Source organism: Ambystoma mexicanum, chromosome 1p (assembly GCF_040938575.1).
Source record: "Ambystoma mexicanum isolate Mex_15411 chromosome 1p, UKY_AmexF1_1, whole genome shotgun sequence".
NCBI lineage: Eukaryota > Metazoa > Chordata > Amphibia > Caudata > Ambystomatidae > Ambystoma > Ambystoma mexicanum.
The window spans coordinates 300,066,526-300,082,607 of record NC_090921.1 but is presented as its reverse complement, the minus strand read 5'-3'; the positions used below and the strand labels follow the sequence as shown (position 1 = coordinate 300,082,607).

Here is a 16,082-nt window from a genome sequence, read left to right as displayed (position 1 = left end):
CGTTTAACCTGCTAATCATTCCTGAATCATTGCAAGAGTGAGCCTGAGCTAATATTAACTAGATACCACTCACCCTGAACCTCTGAAAGGGAATTAAAAGCATTTCCAGCATATTTCTCATCCATTGCTAGCACATATAAAAGCATTTGGGCCTGTGTTTTCAAAACTCCTATCTGTTTTCTTTAAGCTTGCTGGGGATTGAACTGAATTACATTGAATTGCATTTCTGAGAATTGTGTGCCTTCCTTCCACTTCCTTGCATTGCATAAAAGGGGGGAGGGGATTGCCAGAGAAAAGTGATTACATTGTTTTGTTGAAGTCATATTGAGTATTTTCTGTACTGCATTCATTGAATATTGCATCCACCTGAGCTTACATAAAGCATTCTGTACCACCTTCTTCTTTTGTTCCTATTCACCTGTGTGCTACCTTATCCATTTCATGTCAACTCCTTATTGATTATAGAGAAGCGTGTTAGTGCCAGATTCTCTGTTGTTAATATTTATCATATCAGATTAAGTGTGAGATTCAATTATTAATTTATTATAAGGTGTGACATATATATATCTATTGTTTAAATTATCAAATAAACCTTTTAACTTGCAAAACAGAACTACTTCTTGGCTCAGTGGGGTCAGGGGGATTCCAAGAGAGGGGTGTTATATAGGGGTAGTCATCCAGAACGCATGAACTGGACATAAAGATATATCAATAAGGGTTTTCATTCAGTATTATAGACTAGGCGTTGACTTAGCTGTAGTGTTGAATTGAATCCTCTTACAGGGTTTTCCTGGGACTCGGCGTCTCCGAGTGAACTCCGCCCCTCACCTCTTCAAAACGATACGATCTTCGGATCGAGTTTTCCTGGGACTCGACGTCTCCGAGTGAACTCCGCCCCTCACCTCTTCCTCTTCAAAACGATACGATCTTCGGATCAAGCGTTTCAGGAGTTTTCTCTTCCCGACCTCATCGTGCTAGAGGACGACTCTATGCTCTCCCTCCTCAAACACTGTCTCGGCGTTTTTTTCTTCTTTCTCCCATCTCGGACGGCGACCCTTCACTCTCGGTTATAGATTACACCCTCGAGTACTCACCATGAGCATTTCAGTCCGTCGCTTCACAACAACATTAAAATACTCTGAAATAAGCGCAACGCCGCAACTTTTAGATTAGTTTCTTAATAAACGTTTTGTTTTCTTTTGCTTCAGCAGGAGCTTTTAGTAAGCCCATTCATAACTGTCATTTCTCAAAGCCTCCTCTTCTGTCTCCTGGCAACACAGTAAAAACAAACACAAGATCATCATTTCCACATAAGCTCTTCCTCGATTGGTTCAGTGAAATGTCCATTACTCTTTGTTTTCCTGACAGAATAATTAACCCTTCATATGGTCTTTCTGCCTGGTATTGATAGAGCCTGAACCAGCTGGTGTCCTTTTTATTACAATTTACTCAATTTTTATCAAAGTATCCCCTTTGTATTAGTCTGTTTTTAGATTGTCAGCATGCTTAGCAAATTTGTCCTTTTCAGTGGAATTTCTATGCACCCTCAAAAACTGGCCATGGGCTAAATCGGTATTAAGTCTTATGGAATGGAAGCTGGTAAAGTGCATAACACCATTATGTATAAATGTATTAAGTACATTAAATTGATAACACGTCATGGCAGGTTTATGTTACATAGATCCACAGCAAGATGTGATTTCAACTGTTCCGTTAAGAAAATCGGGAACAGTCCAATACGGCTGCTGGGATCGCAAGCTCGAGTTTATTTCTTTTCTTATTCTTTATTGTTTCCTTGTTAGGCGCTTATACAGCAAGTAAAATACTGTTTCAAAGCGCCCACAGGGCAAGGGGACGGGGACAAGGGAGTATAACACATTACAAAACACAATAATGAATAAAAGCAGTGCAGGGAAAAGGAGGAAGGACAAACCTACTGTGCCTTGTGAATATTCAGAACGTGCAAGTGCAGCAAGGAAAAAGGGCAGAGGGCAAAAATACTGGGGAGTCTGGGCTCATGGGTGAGCACAGATTAAGTGCTTGGGTTGATTAGTACTACAAGGCCAAGGACCACGTTAGGATTAAGTGTGAAACTCTGAGGAGGAGGGTGTGCCAAGGCAAGTGCTGATGGTAGACAGGAGCTGGGCAGGTTGGGTGTGGGAGGTCTGGGGCCCCAAGCAGGCATAAGGGCCGCCGACACCAATCACATTAACTGTGGGATAAGCAGAGAAGAGAAGGGAAGGAGGAGGTGAAGCAGCAGGTTTTGAGGAACTTACGGAATTTATCATGCTCAAGGCGCAGGCAGTTCCATAGGAGGGAGCCAGCTGAGGAAAGCAATCGACCACCTACCATGTTTAGCAAAGCACTTTACACACAAAGTGTTGTTGCCAGAGGAACAAAGTTGTCTAGAGGGAAAGTATTTAGTAAGATAAAGTTGGAGATAGTGTGCTCCCTGGGCCCAGACAGCCTTGTGGATGATGCAGAGGGATTTGAATTTAATCTGTGCAACAACCGGGAGCAAATGAAGACTTTTTAGGGCAGGAGAGATGCAGTACCTAGGGTTTAAGAACAAAGATATGTCTTGTTACCCTATTCTGGATTAGCTGGAGGGGACGCAGAGTGGAAGAAGGTAGATTGAGGAGGAGGCTATTGCAATAGTCAAGCCAAGCAAACCAGGGCTCGGGTAACATTGAGTCTCTAGGGAAAAGTGAGAAAAGGGAGAATTCCTTTGAGAAGGAAGAGTGGGACTTCTTGGCAATGTCCTGAGTGTGAGGGAGGAAAAGAGAGCGTAGTCCAAGATTACTCCAAGGTTTTTGGCTTCAGAAGGAGGGGGAGGGCCCATGGAGGTAGGCAAGAGGGAAGGGAAGAAGGAGAGAGCAGAGTGTCTAATAGGAAGGAGCTCAGTTTTACAGGCATTGAGGCAGAGATCGTTGGAGGTGCACTAGGACTGGATGTTAGATAGGCAGACAGGGATGATGGGGAGGGGGGTGGTCCGACAACGTATTCCATATCTATGATATGTAATCACCACAGCTGTGCTACTTCGGAAACTTTTTTCGGCGTCTGCGTCCTGCATCGATGCGCCGCCGTCGAGGACCTCCTCCGACGTCATCCGATGTGATAAGTAGGACGCACGCCGCCCGTAGCCTCAATTGTAGTTTTTTTCCCCCAGAACGTGTGACATTAGTCAACTGCCGGTCAGACACAAAGCCTTGCGGAACGTAAGCTGCAATCGCAAAAGAAATTCTGCAGCGGGGAAGGCAGGGAGGGCGCGATATGGAATATGTCGTCGGACCATCCCATCGAAAGAACGTTACCAGGTAAGAAAGTAACTTGTTCTTCGAGGGGATTGGGTCCTCCGACGTATTCCATATCTATGACAGACTTCCAAAGCAGTACCAGAGCAAGGAGGAGGGAAAGAATTTAGAATCCAAATTTAGAATTGCCAATCAAATAGCAGAGCAAAGGACTGCCTTGCCAAAGGCCAGATCCTGTCCTCGGATGGAATCGAGGGAATAGTGACGTACAAATGTATGTACAGAAGCCCAGGTGGCTGCATCACAGATGTTGCGAATAGGAACACCCCTCTGCAGGGCAGTAGATGCAGCCATACCCCTGGTAGAATGGGCCTGCAAGCCAGCCGGTGGGTCCTTACCTGCCAAGCGGTAACACTCAGAGATGGCCAAAATAATCCAGCGACACAGTCTGTTTCGTCACATCTTGCCCCAAACGCTTTCCAGCGTAACCAATAAAGAGTTGATCGTCCACTCTGACCCTGGACATGCGTGAAACATAAAAGCTTAAAGCTCTCCTAGGATCAAGCCTATGGAGCCTCTCCTCTTCCTTACCAGGATGCGGAGGTGGATAGAATGCCGGAAGAACAACCTTCTGGGCCAAATGAAATTCCGTCACTACCTTCGGGAGAAAAGAAGGACGAACTCTAAGGACAACCCTGTCCTTGTGAAATACAGTGAAGGGTGGCTTAACTGAAAGTGCCTGTAACTCACTCACTCTGCGAGCGGAAGTAACCACAACTAAAAACACAGTTTTCAGAGTTAACAGCCTCAAAGGGCAAGAATGTAAAGGCTCAAACGGAGCACCCATAAGAAACTTAAGAACAAGGTTTAAATCCCAACCGGGCACCAGGAGAGGTGACGGAGGGAACACATTAGTGAGCCCTTTCAGAAGCTGTGAAATTAAAGGGATTTTAAAGTAAGAACACTCTTCAGACGAGCGCTTAAAGATGGACGGCGCTGCCAGGTAACCTTTAACGGTACCCACTTGCAAGCCGTTGTGGGCCAAAGAAAGTAAAAAGGACAGAACCATGGGGATGTCGCATGCAAAAGGATCCACATTCTGAACTCTGCACCAGTCGCAGAATTTACGCCAACAGCAACGGTACAGAGACTTTGTTGCCGGCCTTCGGGCCGAAAGCAACACCTCCATCACGTCTTCAGGGAGGTCCCAATCCGTATACCTCAACCTTTCAGAAGCCAAGAGTGAAGGTTGAGGGATCGGACCTCTGGATGGAGAACCTGACCCCCCTCCCGTGAGAGCAGATCGTCTCGATAGGGAAGACGACGTGGAGGGCAGATGGACAAGTTGAGAAGGTCCGGGTACCACGTCCTCCGAGCCCACGCGCAATGAGGCTCATCCGGGAACCGAACTTCCGTAACCTCTGCAGCACTTGCGGGATGACGTGGACTGGAGGAAACACGTACAGCAGCGGGAATGACCACGAACGCGTCTCCTAAGGCTCCTTTTGGAGGAAATTCCTGCGAGCAAAATCTTTCGCACTTCCGGTTGACACTGGAGGCGAAGAGATCCACTTGAGGGGTCCCCCAAAGGGCAAAGATCTCCAGGAGAATCTCCTGAGCCAAATCCCACTCGTGAGAGATCGTGCTCTGCCTGTTCAGAGCGTCCGCCGTCACGTTGTCGTCTCCGGCCAGATGAACTGCCGAGATCGAAACTTCCTGCTGGTTGGCCCAGAACTCGAGCTGCATCGCCTCCCTGCACAGAGGAAGTGACCCTGCCCCCCACTTTTTGTTGAGGTAGTGCATGGCCACTGTGTTGTCCGTCAGGATCAGGACACGCTTTCCTCGCACAGTCGGCAGAAAAGCCTTCAGGGCTAGCCTGACGGCCCTCAGCTCCAACAGATTGATATGAAGTCTGGACTCCGACGGTGACCAACGACCGCTGACTGTCAGCCCGTTGGCATGAGCTCCCCATCCCGTGAGGGATGCATCCGTCACGATCGTCACCTCCGGCCAGGGAAGCCAAAATGGAGGCCCCTTCCTCAAGTTGCCTTCGACGGCCCACCACAGAAGGTCCCGGGCGACCGAGGGCGGCACCTGAACCGGGTCCGACATCCTGCCGGAGGACTGCGACCATTGCATCTTGAGTGCCCACTGCAAAGATCTCATCCGCAGGCGAGCCTCTGGCACCAGAAGAATGCAGGATGCTATGAGGCCGAGCAACCTCAAGAACTCGAACGCTGGGAGCGTCTGGGCATGCTGAAACTTGTGCACCATCTGCTGAATGTGAAGAGCCCTCACCTGGGGAGGAAAACACTGCCCCAGGGAAGTGTCGAGCACTGCTCCGATGTACTGGAGCCGCTGTGTTGGCGTCAAATGAGACTTCTTTAAATTGAGGGAGAAGCCCAGCCTGTGAAGGGAGTGGCAGGTGACGGATAGATGCAGGACCTGCTAGGGAGAGCACCCCCTGATCAACCAATCGTCCAGGTAGGGGTAGACGTGAATCCCCCCCTTGCCTGAGATGCGCTGCCACCACTACCATGAGCTTGGTGAAAACCCTCGGGTGGAGGTCAATCCGAACACAGGACCCGAAACTGAAAGTGTGAGTCGCCAACCGCGAACCTCAGGTACTTCTTGTGCTTGGGATGGATCGGCACATGGAAGTAAGCATCCTTGAGGTCGAGAGACACCAACCAGTCCTGAAGCTGAAGGGCCTGGAGGACTTTAGAGAGAGTAAACATCTTGAACTTGTCCTTCCTTAGGAGTTTGTTCAAACCGCGCAAGTCCATGATGGGTCTCAATCCCCCGTCTTTCTTCGAAATCAAAAAATAAGGGGAATACCATCCCTTGTTCCTCTCCGCTACAGGCACCAGTTCTATGGCGCCTTTCTCCAGCAGGGCTTGAATTTCCTGCGCAAGGAGCGGATCCGGACTCTGCAAAGAGAGGTTCCCCGGTGGATTGTCGCGAGTCCTGTGCCGAAAGGGAAGACAGTAGCCGTGGGTTATGATCTCCAGAACCCACACATCTGTAGTAATCTACAAGATGCTGTGCCAGCCTTCTCCCAACCGGCGAACCATGGGGCATGGCCTCATGACTGAGTGGTAGCAGCTGCAGCGTTACCTGAGGGCAAAGAGGCAACTGCCCGAGCGGCCTTGGCACCACGGGTACCCTGTCATCCACCTCTGGTACCCCTGCGTTCGCCTCTTTGACTGCCAGCTCCTCTCGCTTTACTGAAGGACGAGTAATAGCGAAAGGAACCACCCCTCCATTGCTGTCCCCTAGGATGAAAAGGCGGAGGTTGGTGAACTGCAGCGCCCAACGACTTCGCTGCAGCTTTTGAGGTCTGCAACCTCTCAAGGCTCTCGTCAGCCTTGCTGCCAAAAAGGTGTTCACCGTCAAAGGGCATGTTGAGGAGCCGGGACTGCACATCAGGAGCAAACCCGACTTCCGCAACCACGCAAACCTGCGTATCACGGTGCTCGCCACCATGGACCTGCTGACGCATTCAGCCAAGTCCAAACCCGACTGAAGGGACTCACACATGGCATCCTTACCATCCTGGACCATAGCAAGGAAACCATCCCGTTCGTCCCCTTCGGGAATATGTTCAGCCACTAACGCAACACAGTTCCACAGAGTGTGTGTGAAACGAGACAAGGCACAAATGGAGTTGGCCGCCTGAAGCGCCATACCACCAGAAGAAAACACTTTCTTCGCCCAGCCATCAAAACGTTTGTCGTCCCTATCAGGAGGGATGGTAGGGTACGACGCCTGCTTTGCCGGGGCCGTGGCGGCCTGCACCACCAAACTCTCCGGAGTGGGGTGCCTTGTCAAGTAGCAGGGGTCGCTACTGGCTGGACGGTATTTTCGCGACAAGGACCTGCCCACCGCCGGGAGACTCTCCGGAGCAGTCCAAGCCGCCGCCACCCTTCTCTGTAAAGCCATATGGAACGGCAGTACCGGGTCAGTTGGGGGACCAACATCAAGGATGTCCGTGAGATCATCCTGCACAAACTCCCCTGGGGGAGCAGACCATCCCAAGTACTCAGAAACCCTAGCCATAAGGCATCGGTACGAGGAATCGGCATGAGAGCCAGGCTCAGGCCTACAAAACTCTACCTCCGGAGAGGTGTCCAGTCCACTGGCATCATGCAGTGACTGCCTCAAATCGTCAAACTGACTATGGCCCGAGACAATTTCATCTGGAACCTGACTAGGAACCAGGCCATCAGAATCCTCATCCGCCTCTGAAATATATTCTAGGTGGCGAAAAGAAGGCACCTGAGAGTGCTTGCTCTTAACCAGAGCCTTCCTAAGGGGTTCCCCCGTGCCACGGGGTACCTCCGACACGAAAGGCGTCGAGGGCGTCGAGCGAATCGGCGCCGGCGTCGATAGAACAGGCATCGGCGCCGAGAGGATCGGCGTCAACGAAATCGGTGTCGACGTCAAATGCAGCGCCGCCAGCATCGGCGGCGTCGACACAGACCTCAAAGCCGGACCTCCGAGCGTGTCCTCCGACAACCTGAGCGTCGACGGCTTCGACGACTTCCTCGGAGCCAGAGCCTCGAGAAAGCCTGTCGACGCCCACGACGCCTCAGACGTCAATGTCTTCCTCGAAGACAACACAGGTGCACATGGTCTCGAACGCGTCGAGGACCGGGACCTGGAATGGGTACGTCGAGAACGAGTCCCCTTGTCCGAACGGGACCTCTCCCGTGACTCGTGCCGACCACTCTTGCGAGCTGTGTCTCATGACCTCTCACGACCGACCCTACTCGGGGGCGCGGACGGCTTTGTACCCTGCGACTCGAGAATCGCCAGCATTTTCTTCCCGAAGGAAGCCCATTCCTCTGGCGTCGCACGGCTGGTGGGGTAAGCGACGCGCCGGGCAGAGTCCTCCGAAGAGGACCTGGAAGACGACCGGTGTCGGCGCTTCCGAGAATGCCTCGAAGAGGCTGAGGAGTGGCGAGATCGACTCCTAGAAGGAGACCCACGAGACCTCCGACGATGACACGGAGAGTCTCCTCTCGAATCATCCGTCGAAAGCCCCGTAGACTTCGACTTCCGGGGCTTGGCCCCCCAACTACCGACAACTTCTTCTTACGTTCACGTAAGGCTTTGGACGTGAGCGACTGGCAGTCAATACAGTCATCCGTGTCGTGTGCCTCCCTGAGGCACCAGAGGCAGGCTTCGTGCGAGTCCGTCACCGACATCTTGGACCCACACTCCCCGCACTTCTTGAAGCCCCGACGCGGGGTCAAAGACGAAGTAGAAGACATCTTCACACAAAGGATTTTAAAAACGAACAGGCTCGAAGAACCGAGAAGAACAGAACTCCAAAGAGTCGAGGCGTTAACCGAGAATCATGAAGCAACACGTTCGCGGAAAAAACTGAACTGAGGCTACGGGCGTTGTGCGTCCTACTTATCACATCGGATGACGTCGGACGTCATAGGAGGTCCTCGACGGCGGCGCATCGACGTCATCGACGCAGGACGCAGACACCGAAAAAAGTTTCCGAAACAGCACAGCTGTGGTGATTACATGTCATAGATATGGAATACGTCGGAGGACCCAATCCCCTCGAATGTTGAGATCAATGTCTTCAAGAAGGAGGCAGATGTCAGTGGAGTGTTGGTTTGCTGAGCGGGCGTTAAGAGTAGCTAGATGGAAGATGTCCATGCCTTTTAAAGTTTTCTGACATAGTATACAGGGGCGTGGTACACCAGTCAGAGGAGGGAGAGAGAGAGAAAGTTGAAGGAGGAGATGTAGGAGAAGGAAGGAAGTTAATGAGAGAAGGCAGGATCCAGTCAAAGAGAAGGAGGTTGCGTTGTGGACCCTGAACCAGGATAGTGCCTGTAGTAGAGGAGGTGGAAGGGGAGAGAGAGTTGGAGATGATTTGGGCGTCTATAGATCTGGAGAGGGGACAGAGAAGAGGACATCAGTGAAAACCTCTCTGGAGAAAGCACTGACGTGTCTGCGATGGAAAGTCCAGGGTTTGCACTCAAGATGTCCATTTTGTGCTTTTTTCTACCATACTTCGTGAGAGAGGGGGGGGAATAGGTGATAGTGTAGCAGTTAGAGAAAAAAGGAGAGTTGGAGAGAGTCATAGTGGTGGCAGAGGAGAGTTGAGGAATGAAGGAAAAGTGGCTGCACAGCACAGTTCTAGCTAAACTCACCAGGAGGCCTAGTGGAAGTAGTCACAAGGCATAAATTCAATCCAGAAAGGAATAGAGTATCATGAAATAAGAGGTGCACAGAAGTAAAAGGTACACACAGCCAAAATCGAATTTCCCTTTTAAAAAGAGGCACAGATGCAATGTAAGAGAGGTACACAGATGTAAGTTACACACAGCCAAAATCCAATTTTCTTTTAGAAAGAGGCACAGATGCAGTGAAAGAGAGGTGCACAGATATAAGATACACACAGCATAAATGCAGTGATACAACAAGATGTTAAGTAGTGGCAGAGAAGGCAAAGTACAAATGCAGAGTAGGAAGGTTCAGTAGGATTGGTGGAGGAGACAAAGGAAGAGTACAACCATCACTCACTTCAGGTAATGCAGGGGCCATGGATCAAGTCTGGAGGCAAAGGCATAGTTTGTGGATGGCCCTCAAGGCCATGTTCCGCCCAGACAGGCACAGACAGGGGCATTGGTGGGGGGGCCGGCGTTTGTCTGTCAGGATTGGCCCAGTAGATGAATCCCAAGCCATTCACATGGCAGCATCAGGCTACACCAGGTAGGGCTGAGGTGGTCATTCTCAATGCGGCCATTTTTGAAGGTCTGAGGTAACTAAGAAAGTATGGCCCAATGCTGGAAAAAGAATGCCCCAGCAGCGCACTCACACTGATCACATATTTAACAGTTATCAAAGGAATATATAATAAAATAGCACACTGGAAATAAAGTCAAAGCGGCCCACGAGCTCCGAGCTCCAATGAGGCGTACCTGGCAGGATAATTATGGATGCACCATCCCAATTGTCGCCGAAGCCTTGTGGTGAAGGGAGGAGGTTATTTGCAGCCCATACATGACGACTGACTGGCTTCAAAGGAGATTGTGGTGGAAGCATTTAGTCACTGGGCTCCAGCGTCGCGGGCCTGCATCTACTCAGTGATTATGTAAGAATCAATATCAGAATGAAATGTCTGCCTCTCTTCACCTAGATATACCATGATCAAAGGAGAGCTTTTTACAACCGAAGCAGCATAGAATGCTGCGGTAGAGATGGCATGACTGCCACAAATCCATTACTATGACAACCAAGCGTTACAAGCTGCGCTGCGGTCTGGCGTAATACGGTAATATTAATAAATACAATGTCTACAGCTTTAAGATACTGTATTCATCAAGCACAGCATGTTGTAAAGCCGATTGAGAGTGCTTATAGACACAGCAATTAAAAGAAAGCATGCTCGTTGACGATGGCTTATTGCTGAGCGGGGTTACTGTTCGGTTCTTTATGGACATGATCAATATAATAACTGCATATTATTCAAGTCCCGAGTTATACAAGGGGCACTGAGGACATTAATTTATACATTACCCTCTTTGGGTTGTTTCAGCAGAAAGAAATTACAGAAAAAATCCATATCGGAAAATTGTGAATGGGAGAGCTTTTGTAGATGGCAGTAAAATGCCGGTAAGCGCAGTATATTAATGTGGGATAGCACTCTCTTGCAGTATAACAGACGACAGACCACCCCACGACAACCTGCATTTTCCCCATAGACCAGTGAACAATACTAAGACAATGGGCCTCATTACACGGACGGCGGTAAGAGTTAACGGTCACCGTTAATGGCAACGGTGACCGTTAACCCTTACCGCCGTACTACGAGGTCCCTTTGCGGGTTGGAGGAATTAACGCCTGCTTCTTGCAGGTGTTAAAAACCAACCCGCTAAGGGACCTCGGAGCTAATTACGGCACCGCAAAATTGCGGTGCCGTAATTAGCGCCTTCCCCATTCCCATAGAGCCCTATGGGGCAGAAATGGGAATGGGGAAGGGCAATGGCGGAAGGGGGATTTACCGCCCCTCCAACCTTGGAATGGGGCGGTAAATCCCCTTTCCGCCAAGGCGGTGCCGGTAATTTACCGGCATGGTCCAGGGTGCTAATAGCACCCTGGATTACCGCCTTCCGTGTAATGAGGCCCAATGAGTAAATAGTCTTTTTTATGCATACATTCGAAAAGGATCACGTTTTGGATCATGCTATATGGAGGAACTACATCTCGATGTGGGTGAGGTTTATTGATGATATTTTTGGGATATGGATCGGTACAGAGGAAACCCTAAATGATTTTTTCATTTATATAAATAGTATTGACCAGCGGATACAATTCACACATGGAATCTCTAAAACACAAATACATTTTTTGGATGTGGATATTCGAATTCAGAATAACAGTTTTTCGACTAATATCTGTTAGGGAGAATTCTCTCTTTAGGCTGAATTTCCTAACCTAGTGAGTCCCCCAGCAGCTTTGCTGGATTTCTGGAGTTTGTTTTTTTCTCCTGCCAAGAGTGAGACTCTTTTTCTCCCACTCTTGGACATGATTTATGGTGTTCCTTTGACTGTTAATGTGTTTTATGGGCTATGGGGTCCTTTACTCCGTAGGGTCTCATGTTTTTTTCCTAGGTGTGTTACACAGCACCCTCCGTGCAGTAACAAAGGGGTGTCATAGTGACACCTCACCACATACCCTGGGACTGACTACTGTCTCCCAGGGCATGTAAAGTCACCATTGGCTTTACTAGTCCCAAATTGTGAACAGAAACCAGTACAAACCATCATATTGTGGACGTACTGGTTGGGGCAATTCAATTGCCCCAGGGTCTGTTAGTCGAGGGGGCACGTCTCCGTCCCCCCTGATCGAGTTTTGGCTGGTGGCAGTGGATACTACTTTTTATATTCGACCGCGAATATATCCCTATGGGATTTTTCCATTGTTCGAGGCTACCAACTTTAATTATTTAATTCTCATAGCCTCGAACATACCGCTGGTTTATTTATTTAATATTAATTTGCCGGTTGGTATTTTTTGCCAGGACTCGATTCTAAAATGGCGTTTGTGTTCTCTTCTGTGACTCCAACCCAAGTCGAGCCCTTTGTTCCACTTTTTGGCGGGCTTCTCCACAGAAGCCTCCAAAAGTGGTGCCACTCTGTCTGGGTACCACAGGTGGTGTGGGAGGGGGTTTAGGCACCCTGGACTGAGTTACCTAGGTAACTCAAGTCACACTCTTGTGTGATTGGCCCAAGTGGTGAGCCGGCCGGCTCACCACTTAGCCTGTTTGATTGACAGCTAGGCTGAGTGAATGAGGGTGTGCTGCATAACAGTAGGGCTTTGGGGACTGGAACTTCAGAAGTCGCCACAGGACCTGAGAATCCGACGAGGGAGAAGCTGAGCCGACCTACCAAGACGACACCACCTGTGGAGCCCTGCGGAACAGACTCACCACTTCCCGACGACAGAAAAGATCTCCCGGCTGGAGAGGCTTCTTCCTCTGACTGGTGGGCACAACCAGTTTACCTTCTTTTCTTCGCATCCCAGGCCGTCTTGTGGTCGAATTGCCCATGTCATGCACCCCGGCAACCGGATAGCCACTTATCACTGGACCGCGAATCAAAGGACCGCTCCTTTTACCTGAGAACTCCGCGGCTGGTTTCTTCCCTGGCAGTGCAACGGACTGCTGTCTTCCTCCCAGACGAGATCCTCTCTTCCCCCGGACAAAGCATCGACTTCCATCCACTGCCAGGAACAACTGCCCCCGCTGGCGTATTCTCACCACTTTAAGTTACTGTGTCCGCCAAGCCTCCCTTTCAAAACATTGCTACAAGGTAATAATAATCCCTTAACCTTCTGGACTGGGCTGGCCGCCTTGACCTTCTAACTGGTCCCTTTCTTTGGTCCAACTCTTTTTGAACCTTTTCAAGACTTTTGTGCAATGCAACCGTGTGACCTTGGACACATTTCGTTGTGATCCTCTTAAAGTGGGTCCGGCCTTCTGAACTCTAACTTCACGGTTTTACTTTGCCTTCCTCTCTTGTTGTGTTCTTGTAAAAGTGTTGGGATCGGTTTCAATTTATACTCTGCTTTTCTCTCCCTTTTAAAAACAAATTATTAGAGTGCCATCTACGTTAAGCGCTCACCGCTGTCTTAAAATAAGTGGGGCTTTGCTAATGAATTGTCTAATATGCTTTTAAGGGAGTGTATATCTTTTAGTGACCGTGTTTTTGAATTGCTTACTATTAGTGCCTGTGTGTTTTTCTATATGTGGTTTTAAATAAATAATTATATCTCTTTTACACCAAGCTCTGGTCAGTGTTTACTTGCTCTACGGTGTTCTTCTGACCTATTGTGAATACTCTGTATACTGCCTAACTCTTCTTGAGAGAAGTCTGACTGCTCAGCCACAGCTACCAAGTGAATCTGTGTGGTACAGACTGCTACCAAGTGGGTTTACTGCCAAACACCTGTAGTCTTAAATATTTTGCAGTGGTCCCAGAGGGAACTGCACAGGTTTCTGCCTAACAATATCTACAGAAAAGAGACTGACCGTAATAATCTGCTACACCGCTTAAGCTTCCACCAGCCGAGTTCAGCCAGATGATGAGAGTGAAACGAATTGTTAATGATCAAACAACATTTGAAAAAGAAGAACAAGTTACGTTCTTACCTGGTAACGTTCTTTCGATGGAATGGTCCGACGACGTATTCCGTATATCTATTCCATATCTATGACAGGTAATGTCCACAGCTGTGCTGCTTTGGAAATTCTTCGGCGTCTGCGTCCTGCGTCGATGACGTCGAAGCGACCTCCCCGAGGACCTCCTCCGACGGCCGATGTCACCCGATGTGATAAGTAGGACACACGACGCCCATTGCCTCAGTTGTAGTTTTTTCCCCCAGAACATGTGCCACCAGTTTTCTGCCAGTTTTCTGCCAGTCAGACACACAAGGCCTTGCGGAACGCAAGCTGCAATCGCAAAAGAAATTCTGCAGCGGGGAAGGTAGGGAGGGAGCGAAATGGAATATGTCGTCGGACCATCCCATCGAAAGAACGTTACCAGGTAAGAAAGTAACTTGTTCTTCGAGGGGATTGGGTCCTCCGACGTATTCTATATCTATGACAGACTCCCAAAGCAGTACCAAGCAAGGAGGTGGGAAAAGAATTTAGAACACAAATTTAGCAAGCCCAATCAAATTGCGGAATAAAGGACTGCCTTGTCAAAGGCCAGATCCTGCCCTCGGATGGAATCGAGGGTGTAGTGCCGTACAAATTTATTTATTGAAGTCCAGGTGGCTGCATCACAGATGTGACGAATAGGAACACCCCTCTGCAGGGCAGTAGACGCAGCCACTCCCCTGGTAGAATGGGCCCGCAAGCCAGCCAGAGGGTCCTTACCCACCAAGCGGTAACACTCGGAGATAGCTAAAATAATCCAACGAGACAAAGTCTGTTTCGTCACAGCTTGTGCCAAACGCTTTCCAGCGTAACCAATGAAAAGTTGATCGTCCACTCTGACCCGGGACATGCGCGAAATATTAAAGCTCAACGCTCTCCTAGGATCAAGCCTATGGAGCCTCTCCTCTTCCTTACCAGGATGTGGAGGAGGATAGAACGCCGGAAGAACAATCTTCTGGCTCAAATGAAATGCCGAAACCACCTTCGGAAGAAAAGAAGGACGAACTCTAAGGCCACCCCTGTCCTTATGAAACACAGTGAAGGGTGGCTTAACTGAAAGTGCCTGTAACTCACTCACTCTGCGAGCAGAAGTAACCGCAACCAAAAACATAGTTTTCAGAGATAACAGTCTCAAAGGGCAAGAATGCAAAGGCTCAAACGAGAACCCATAAGAAATTTAAGAACAAGGTTCCCAACCAGGCACCAGAAAAGGTGATGGAGGGAACACATTAGTGAGCCCTTTCAAAAACTGAGAAATTAAAGGAATCTTAAAATAGGAACATTCTTCAGACGAGCACTTAAATATGGACAGCGCCGCCAGGTAACCTTTAATGGTCCACACTTGCAAGCCCCTGTGGGCCAAAGAAAGCAAAAAAGACAGAACCATGGGAATGTCACATTCAAAAGGATCCACATTCTGAACTCTGCACCAGTCGCAGAACTTTCTCCAACGGCAACGGTACAGAGACTTTGTGTCGCTCGCAGTCGCGGCCGTCGCCGTGACTGGCGATGTCTTCCGCGTTGGAGTTTGAGAGGACGCAGAGGAAGGTTACTTTAGTCCTTTTTCTGTGTTCGCTGCTGCAGCTCCAAACGCGGGACGCAACGCTGCCGGGAGTATTTAAATCCCCGCCTCCCGGCAGGTCGTTGCGTTGCAACCCCCTCTGTTGTTTACCTTTCGACTCTGGGTCCTTCGCTCTTCCTCTGCACTTCGCTTTGGAACTACTCAGGGTTTTTTTTTATTTCCCCGTGGTTACTCTTCTCCACCGTTTTCCCTGGGCGGCGCTACCTGTGCCTTTTTCCCCGGCGGTCTCTCTCTTTCTCTCTTTCTCTCTTTCTCTCACCTGTTCTTCTTCTCTTGCTCTTTGAGTCCAGTCAGCGTGGGGTTTTCTCCTGTGCTCCTCCGCAGTGCTTTCTTGGAAGATTTCTACCTCCACCTCAGCCATTTCAGCTGCTGCCTTCTCCGCCTGCTCTTCAGGCCTACTGCTGACGTTGGACTTGGACATTTTGTGGCCACACCCTCATTGTTGGAGATCCTTCGCTTCCTTCTTTCATCTGTTAACAACTGGCCTTCTGAGACAAGACTTGACACCTCTTATCAGGGTTTTTTTCCCCTTGCGGGTTTTTCCCTGTATTTTCTG

The 16,082-nt window shown here is 49.4% G+C and overlaps 1 protein-coding gene across 5 annotated transcripts in view; it reads right to left on the bottom strand.

Moving 5' to 3' along the window:
* ABCA7 (ATP binding cassette subfamily A member 7) overlaps nucleotides 1–16,082 on the bottom strand; it is a 2,687,121-nt gene that overhangs the window by 1,544,625 nt on the left and 1,126,414 nt on the right. The gene's annotated exons all lie outside the window — the stretch shown is intronic.